At 50.5% G+C, this 9,266-nt stretch overlaps 1 long non-coding RNA gene across 1 annotated transcript; it reads left to right on the top strand.

Moving 5' to 3' along the window:
• On the top strand, positions 1-8,525 carry LOC133094416 (uncharacterized). Its single transcript, XR_009701459.1, has 3 exons — positions 1-668; positions 1,118-1,213; positions 8,469-8,525. It is a non-coding gene; the product is annotated as an uncharacterized LOC133094416 (long non-coding RNA).
• Positions 8,526-9,266: the final 741 nt, after the last annotated feature.

Here is a 9,266-nt window from a genome sequence, read left to right as displayed (position 1 = left end):
TCCAGGACTTCCACTGATGGCTTCAGCCCTCACACCCCCAGGCCAGGAGCCAGCAGGACATCCCAGGCACCACAGCAGGATCCATCTGGGGTCCACAGGGCCCCAGCAGAGAGCTGACACCTGCTTGCCATCATGGAGGAGCCTGCCATCAAGAGGCACCTGAAGATGATTCAACTCAATGCTTCAGTCTATGAAGATGTGGCTGGGTGTCTTCCAGTGCAGGAATATGTCTATATACACACCACTGTCATATCAAGTTCAAGGCCCTCAGGGTGCCTACAAGAAGGCCCACATGGTATTCTGTGCTCTGGGCCAGCCCCTCAGGACTGCCCCTTCCATGAAGAGATGGATTGGGTGCACCAGCCCAGCCAACCTCAGGGAGCAGACCCAGCCATGGGATCTTGACCACCACAACCAGCTGACCCAGGGAAGAAAAAAAAAGTCATTAGCAGAAAGATGGGCCAGAAGGGTGCTCTCCTCAGCCGCAGCAGCAGCAGAGGCACCAGAACTAGAGGTGGAAGACGGAGACAGAGCATCAGTTTAAGCTAGAAGTGGAAGTGTTGGAGCTGCAAGTCGGAGTGACCTCCGACTTGAAAGCCCGGCTGGTACCCAGACCAACAAGACAACCGAGATGGAGATTAGCCAGGATGCCTAAGAAAATGGGCCAGGTAAGTGGCCAAATGTGTTCTACCAAAGCCCTAATGCCGTGGGACTGGGTGGAGAGGGAAGTCACAAGTGATAAAACCCAGGTTGAGATCCCCTCAAAGGACCTGGAGCTCCTGAGAATTTAAGAAAGCATGGTTTCACTGCTGGTGTTGGAGCCTGCATATTAAAGCTGGAAAGGACACTGGGAGACCATCTTTGACTCTTACATTTTACAGATGAGAAAACTAAGCCAGGGGAAAGTAATTTGCAGAAGGTGACAGACACTACAAGTTAATGCTAAGGCTGACACTAGAACCCCAGCACAATGATCCTTCCACCAGCTTGTAACTGACTCTTGCCTTCAATGTACTTTATAATGGGGCATCATGGTAATCTCTTCCAGTCTTAAAACTGGGGCTTGGAAAAAATGGGATAAGGAGAACAGCTAGTATTTCTCTCTCTTCTCCAACAGAAGTCCAGAGGGGACCAGTCTCCAGACAGAAACCAGCCTCAGCGAGAAACTTCGTCATCAGCTCCTGGGGTGTCTACAGTGCCCCCTAGAGCACAGGTAGGCCAAGTGCACCAGCTCCAGCCCAGAGCCTGACCCTCAGGTGCCACCTGACTGTTGTTGCCATGATTGCCACTGATATGGCAGTGAACAGGCGCCTGGCCAGTGAACTGGCCTGGGAATCAGCTGCCCGGCTGCAGGGCCACTGAGACCAGCACAATTCCCACATGGCCGTCCTGGTCCAGATGGTCCACCTACACCCAGCCCCAGGAGGCAGTAGCCATTCTTCAGGACAGAATGGGCTGAGGGTGACAACTAACTGCCTGAACCTACACTGGAACATTCTTTCTTCTCTTTTTTTCTTAAAAGTATAATTTTTATTTATTTTTGGCTGCGTCGGGTCTTCGTTGCTGCACGCGGACTTTCTCTCGTTGCGGCGAGCAGGGGCTACTCTTCGTTGCGGTGCACGGGCTTCTCATTGCAGTGGTTTCTCTTGTTGCTGAGCACAGGCTCTAGGTGTGTGGGCTTCCGTAGTTGTGGCGTGTGGGCTCAGTTGTTGTGACACACGGGCTCAGTAGTTGTGACATGCGGGCTCTAGAGCGCAGGCTCAGTAGTTGTGGCGCATGGGCTTAGTTGCTCCACACATGTGGGATCTTCCCGGACCGGGGATCGAACCCATGTCCTCTGCATTGGCAGGTGGATTCTTATCCACTGCGCCACCAGGGAAGTCCAGAACATTCTTTTTTTTTTTTTTTTTTTTTAATTTATTTATTTATGGCTGTGTTGGGTCTTCGTTTCTATGCGAGGGCTTTCTCTAGTTGTGGCAAGTGGGGGCCACTCTTCATCGCGGTGCGCGGGCCTCTCACTATCGCGGCCTCTCTTGTTGCGGAGCACAGGCTCCAGACGCGCAGGCTGAGTAATTGTGGCCAGAACATTCTTAATTGTGTGATATTATGGTAAGCATTTTGTGTATGAATTTTCTTAGTCTTTGTAAGCATAGATACTACCTATTTTAGGCCTTAAGGTCTCAAAGCATCCTTGGTGTCTTATTTAGGGTGATATAGTAAAGAGAGTAGAATACACAGATAACTCATAATGCCCACCTCCAACTACTAATCCATGGGGATAGGTGTTTTAGTGGATATTTTCAGACTCCCTGAAGGGAAGACAGTTACCTGTGATGCTCTCTCACCAAATGATGGTAAAGCCATGGGAGAGTTTCTCTCTTTCTGTGCCTTTGACTGTCTCAACCTCTGCTCCATTGTTCAACTCCCCCCTCAGCCCAGGCCTCACTGAGGTCATGACCAGACCTCTAGGTAGGCACCTGCCTTCTGTGGTTCCAGAAGGTTGAGAATGGCAGGGACAGGAGAAGCAGGGCCCCTTCCCTCTTCCCTTCTACTGCCACCCAGCTCCACCCAGGAACTGGGACTGACTCTGATCATCAGCCAAACTCCCTGAGGCTCCAGAGAACGCTGCTGGGTCTACAGTGAGCAAGCACAGTGACAACATTTTCGCACGGGAAGTGGAGCGGTGCCAGAGCTCCCTGATCTCAGTGGGGCTCGCTCATGTTACAGAGAGAGAAGTCGAGGCCTGGAGAGATTCCAGGACCTTGGGGTCCTAGGAGATGGACTTCCCTGTTCAGAACTTGTCCAAGTTTAGGGTCCACCCAAAGCTTACTTTAATCTCAACAGACCCCCAACTACTATCTTCCCAGCAGTATTCTCTCCGCAGAGTGCGGGTGCAAGTGAAACGTGGGCCTGAGGTGTGCTTTTACTCTCCCGATCAAGCTTTGAGTGCCACCCCTCCCCACTGGTCACTGATTCCAGCTGCTTAGGGTTCTGGGGCCCCAAGACCAGCCTTCCTCTCACCTCAAGCCTGAAACAGCTCAGGCCTAGGCTTGTTCCTCTTCCTTCTGACCCCCAGATTAGTAAATAAACACCTGCCGCATCTCAGCAGTGTCCCCTAAGCAAAACAAAAGCTTCCTTCTCTGCCTTCTTTTCATCGTTAATATTAAAAACCACCTATTACCACACCACCACTGCTCCCAACCGATAAACCTTAAAGGAGGTAAAAAGAGTAAGAAAACTTTTTTTTTTTTTTTTTTTTTTTTAATAAGGGCAAGGACGTTCAGTTCTGCAGACTCTTTTTTTTTTTATTTAAACTTTTGCGTTTATTTTTTATTTATTTATTTATTTATTTATGGCTGTGTTGGGTCTTCGTTTCTGTGCGAGGGCTTTCTCTAGTTGTGGCAAGTGGGGGCCACTCTTCATCGCGGTGCGCGGGCCTCTCATTATCGCGGCCTCTCTTGTTGCGGAGCACAGGCTCCAGACGCGCAGGCTCAGTAGTTATGGCTCACGGGCCTAGTTGCTCCGCGGCATGTGGGATCTTCCCAGACCAGGGCTCGAACCCGTGTCCCCTGCATTGGCAGGCAGATTCTCAACCACTGCGCCACCAGGGAAGCCAAGAAAACTTTTTTTAAATTACACTTTTTAACTCCTAGAGCTTTCTCACTGTGGTATAGTCTTCACCCTGTAATCCTCCCCACACTCCACTACCCACTTTCCCACCCTCCCTCCACACACACCCACCCTCCAGTGAGGTTTTTCACTTCTAGGACGTTGTGTGAGGGAAGGAGAGAAAACTGGAAAAGGGGAGGGGCACACGGTAAACACAGCAAAATCAAATTGCAGCTGGGTCTGGGGGTGGTCCAGCTCCATTCCTAAAGATGGGGAAGCCAAGGCTCCTGTCCAGCTCTGCAGAACTCCAGCCCGCGGTTTGCCTCTCACTCTTGCGGCTCAGCATCAACTGGGTGGGCGACAGTGGGCCGGGAGGTGTGCTGAGAGGGGCAGAGGAAAGGTTCTTGCCTTCTGAAAACTGCTGGAAAGGGCAGGGCAGCCGCAGAAACTACCTCTCCCAGTAATCCCTCAGGTTAACCCAACCTGGAGAACGGACAGCCCCATCATCCAATGAGCTACTGGGCTGCAGTCCTACGATGGCCAATCACCACTAGAAGAGGGTGGGTGCTTAACAAGGAAGAAGTTTCTGTGTGTTCTGATTGAGTACCCTCCACACACATGGCTGTACAGTTCAGTCTCCAGCCTTCCTACATACCCTGCTCACCTCCTAGCTGGTCCTCCTGCCCCCAGCTCCCTCTCCTTCCTCTCCAATTCATCCCTCTTTACTACTAAGTGTTATCTTCTTTAAAGGCCAAAGTGATCATGTCATCCCCTGATTAAATTCCATCAGTGATTCCCTTTGGCTCTTAGGAATACGTTCAACCTCCTTAGCTTGGCCTGCGGCCCCTGCCTACCTCTGCAGCCCCATACTTCCCTTCCCACTCCCACCATGCCCTCCAGCCTGCAGAACTAACTGCCATTCTCCCAAAGGACCACAGTGTGTCACCCCTGTGCCTTCTGCAAGTCCCACTTGTGTTGTTCTAAGTGGCTAAGTTTGTGGCAATTTGTTACAGCAGCAGCAGGAAACTAATAAAGATTATTCTTTGAACAGAGTTGGTGCAGAGAAGGGCAGGTTTGTGTGCACAAGTGTAAATATAGATAGATAGATAGATAGATAAATGTTTATGGCTTTATGGGTGATAAAAGCAGCACTCAGGAAAGTTAAAGTTGTTAGATGGGTCACTATCAACTGCTTGGGCTATAAACCAGCCATGCCCCTGACCAGCCTGCATGCCCTCTCCAGGCACTTTATAAAAAGATATAACACCTTGGAGCGTTACAAACATCAACAACAGAATAATTCTCAGGAATGGAAAAGGGAGGGAGGGTTAACATGGAAAGAAGAAAGAGGGCCTGAAGGTGGAATTCAAGTGAAAAAGCAGGATGGATAGTCATCACCCCGAGTTGGCCCAGCCTGGAATGCCAGGTGCCAGCTGATGGCTTGATGCACCTGGAACCCGAGCGGCCTTTGTGCCTCATCCTTTGCCACTCTGCAGGCTGGTTCTGCTCCACGCCATAGCGAGGGTGGAGGTTCTGGTCCAACTGTGGGCATTGGACCTCTCCTCAGACAATACACAGATTGTGGAGCCAGGAACAGCCAGTGACCACATCACAGTTACACTCTGCTTCCCCGCGCCTTACCCTGGCCACACTGCCCCTGGCCTCTCAGCTGCCTGAAGGCCTGCTCCACAGTGCCCCAGCCAGTCAAGAGTGCCTGTTGAAACACAGGTCCTCGGGGGTGATGGGTTGCTGGTACCGGGCTGTCAGCCCCTGATGGAGAGGGTACGCTCCACCACCCACTGGGACAAGCCCTGTGGCGCCCCCCCCGTTTCTTTTTTTGGACAGTGGATGAGAGAGTGCCTGCATCTCCCCTATGGCAAAGCTGACTTGCTTCCAACACATGTGAATTATGGCTGGATCACGGGCAGCTGACAAACACTTGGCTGAAATGAAGGTCAGGACCAGCACGACATAAAGAATTACTGAAAGGCACCGACAGCTGTTCAGATAGTTCTTTTACATGTGCTTCCAGTAGCCCCAGCACACATTGGGACCTCTCCATGACCTCCTCTAGGTCAAGCCACCTTTTCTGGAGGTGCCAAAAGGTAGCACAGATGGCAACCCCGATGTCATGGAAGGCACACCAAGCCCTAGATCTACCCACACGGTCAGAGGCACCGGGGGAGCCAGCCAATAGGGTCCAACAGCTGCTTTCTGCGGCACAGAGAGAGGCAATTTCATGTGGGCGGGCTCCATTTGAAGCTGGGGGGCCAGCTTTTTGCAGATACAGTAAAATGTCTCCTGAGACATCCGGAAGGCTTGCTTCCATCTGTGGGGCTTAGTCTACACACTCAGAGGTCCTGCCAAAGATGAGGCAGTGTGGAGAGAGCCCTGGTCCTGGGGGCTCTTCTTCCAAGGAGGCAGGATACAGTGGCTCTATAAGCAGAGCGTGGCTGACCACGGATGGAGGATGGCTTGGTTCAGTGGGGTCAGAGCAGCCACCTCTCAGCCTCCCCACTCTCAGCCACAGTGTGGCAGCCATGCGGCCACTCCCCAGCTGGATCACTGAGTGTGCTTGGGAGTTGTGGGCATCACTGAGCTGAGCTGAGCAGCGATGTGTGGGTGTGTATGCTTTTCCTCATGATGGTCAGTGACATTCTTCTCCCCCAGGTGGGTGTGGGCACCAGGAAGCTCAAGGCTGAGTTAGCTGATGAGTATCAGGCCTGCCATTATGAACCGGCTAAGAGTGTGAATGTAATTACATCTGTGTAAACCACACATCTGCATCCTCTGCCCATTTTCTTACAGACTCAGCAATACAAAGAGCCAGGATAAAATGGCTCAGAGCAAATAAAACTAGGTTCTTAGTGGGGATTTCAGACTGTCTTCTCTTCTTCACAGACAGACTTCCTCTCCTTAATGACTCCTTCTAAAGGACTTTAAATTTCACCAGGCCTTCTGACTCTCTTCTCCAAGCAAACACATTGGTGAAATGCTATGGAAAGTCCCCTCCCACACACTAAAATCAAAGAGTGCCCTGAAAAACCAGACTGTTTCACAGGTTTTACTTGCCCTGATCATGCAGTGCTCCCACAAGGAAACACATGAAAAGATAGTACTTTTTTGGACAAAAAGACAAGATCATTTTCAATCTCAGGTTCCTGGCTTTTAGTTAAAATTTTAACTCTGGATTTTGACTTCATTATTATGAAGAAGGGCCTGCTTCACAGGAATGCAGAAAAAGGAAAGATGAATTATTCCTTAGAGCTTTCAGGATGAACAACCACAAGGAAGAACAGACTTTAATATTAGCACTGGCTATTTCTAGATCTGAGAGTTCTGGCATTGCCAGCTCACATGGAATGCCCTTATGAGCTACCTAGAGCTGGAGCTAAGAGGCTTCAAAGGACTTCTGCTCACACCACTGCAGTGCCTTTCCTGATGCTTTTCCTCCTAATGAAAATTGACTTCCATAATATTATGTGTCCTTTAGGCTGCTCTTTCTCTAAGAGCTAGTGTCCATCCTAGACAGGACTAGGAGTCAGAAGATGATGCATTTGTATCCTAGCTCTGTAGGCTGTGTGATCTTAGGAAAGTTACCATCCCTCTCTGTTTTTCAAGTGAAAACAAATAGGTTAACTCACCTAACCCTAAAGTTCCTTGCTGCACTAACATCCTCAGGTTCATTTCAAAGTCCAGATCCCACACGATGTCAGCTGAGAAGGTGGCTGAAACTCTACATCTCAGAGCTTGTCTCCAGGTAGTTTAATAAATATAATGTGGTAAACATGATTAACTGAACAGTGCATTCCACAAATATTTATTGAGCCTTATTATGTTTAAGGAATTACAATAGGCACAGAGGATAAAGTGAAATAGCCATCACAGATACTAAATTTCATGTTGGTTTTTGGATCAGCAGCTTGGAGAAGGAATATGCAGTATTTAGTCATCCCCTTCTATGTAGCTGTTTGTAACTGAAAAGTCTGCTTGCTGTTAATTTTTGACTTGGTCAGGACTGAATATTCTGGCACTTAAGTCTTTAATGATTTAGATGATTCCTTTTATGGAGTAATTAAACATATTTCCTAAAACTCTATCTGGGGAAGAGTTTACTGGTCACTGTCACAACCTTGGGGCTGACTGTAGTCTCATTGTAATAGCATATTCCCTGCCCAACTGTCAGGGAAATTACTCTCACTAAACTTTTGGCATCTTCCACTTGGAAATGACAATGTAGCTAACCCCCACTGATCAAGAGGAAACGTGAGTTTCTCTTCCGCTTTCTTTGCCTTATGATTTCCTTTGGTGTGAGACGTCTTCATGACCCATCTTCCGCAATACCTCCTCCTAACGTGTTCACAACTCCGGGCTTCCTCCTTAGTTACTACTAACACCTTACTATCCTAGATGTCAGGGCTTTTCACAAATCATTTAAACTTCCTCTGAGCAGTCCCAGACTGATCTCACTAGACCCTATGAGGAGAGATGGAGGTGAAGGGGAGTTTCCAGCTAATTTTCTCCCCATCCCATTGCCTACATACGAAGCAAGTGCTTCTGCTGCTAATAAGCCGCTTTCTACTAACTGGTTGGTGAAGAGAGAAAGGAAAATGAAGGTTCCTACCTGGCCCCGCCCCACACCTTAAAAAAAAAAAATGGATGAAGACGGTTTAAGAACTTTATTTTCCCATTTAGGTTCGAAACTTCTCTCGCAGAAGCTGGTCCCCAGATCCCCTTTCTCAAATCCCTCCGTTCTGCCAAAGGTTTCCTCTCCCTCCCCGTACCCCGCCACCCACAGTTTCTAAAGGAAAAGGTGTTTTGTTAAACTTGATAACCTGCACTACGTCTTTGCAATGCAGGTGCCACCGATGAACAGAAAAGACTGACCTAAAATGCCTCGCTTTCCCTCCTCCCTGGTTCACCTCGAGAGGGACTTATGTTCACTGAACTTGAACTTCAGGCTCCAAGCGGAGGCAGGTAAGAACCCGCGGTCCTCGCCCCGCCCACAGCGCCCCCATCCCCAAGGCACTGGAAGCCGGTGCTCCGCGAGGTGTCTACCCGCAGCCCTCACCCACCCTGCAGCCCAGACTGCCCACCAACCCGCTCCTCCTCCTCCTCCTCCTCCCGTCCCCCCACCCCCCGCTCCTCCTCCTCCTCCCGCCCCCCGCTCCTCCTCCTTCTCCCGTCCCCTCCCCGCCCCCGCTCCTCCTCCTCCCGCCCCGCTCCTCCTTCTCCTCCAGCCCCCGCCCCGCCCCCGCTCCTCCTCCCGCCTCCGCCCCGCCCCCGCTCCTCCTCCTCCTCCCATCCCGCCCCCCCCACCCCCGCCTCACTATCTCCGGCCCTCCTCAGGTTCTCTTCTCTCCCTCCCTCTCGTTCTTCGTTTCCCTCCTCCTCGCTTCCTCCAGGCCTACCTGAGTCACTTTTTTAAAGTACCTTTTTTCTTTTTTTAATTTCCAGTTAACGGGAAGGTTTCAAAAGGAGTCAGAGGAATCCCCTCCTGCAGTTTACCTAAATTCGCCTATTGTCTCCTTTTGCCCCATTTGCCGGCCTTTACCCTCAGTAGGAGGGGCCCTCTCTCCCCCACCAGGCCACCCGGAGGTCTTTCCCGGCCACCCACTGAGGGCCCTGCAGTTCCAGGGATGGGAAGTTGACTTTGA

The sequence above is a fragment of the Eubalaena glacialis genome, chromosome 7 (genome assembly GCF_028564815.1).
Source record: "Eubalaena glacialis isolate mEubGla1 chromosome 7, mEubGla1.1.hap2.+ XY, whole genome shotgun sequence".
NCBI lineage: Eukaryota > Metazoa > Chordata > Mammalia > Artiodactyla > Balaenidae > Eubalaena > Eubalaena glacialis.
This window is presented reverse-complemented; position numbering and strand designations above follow the sequence as displayed.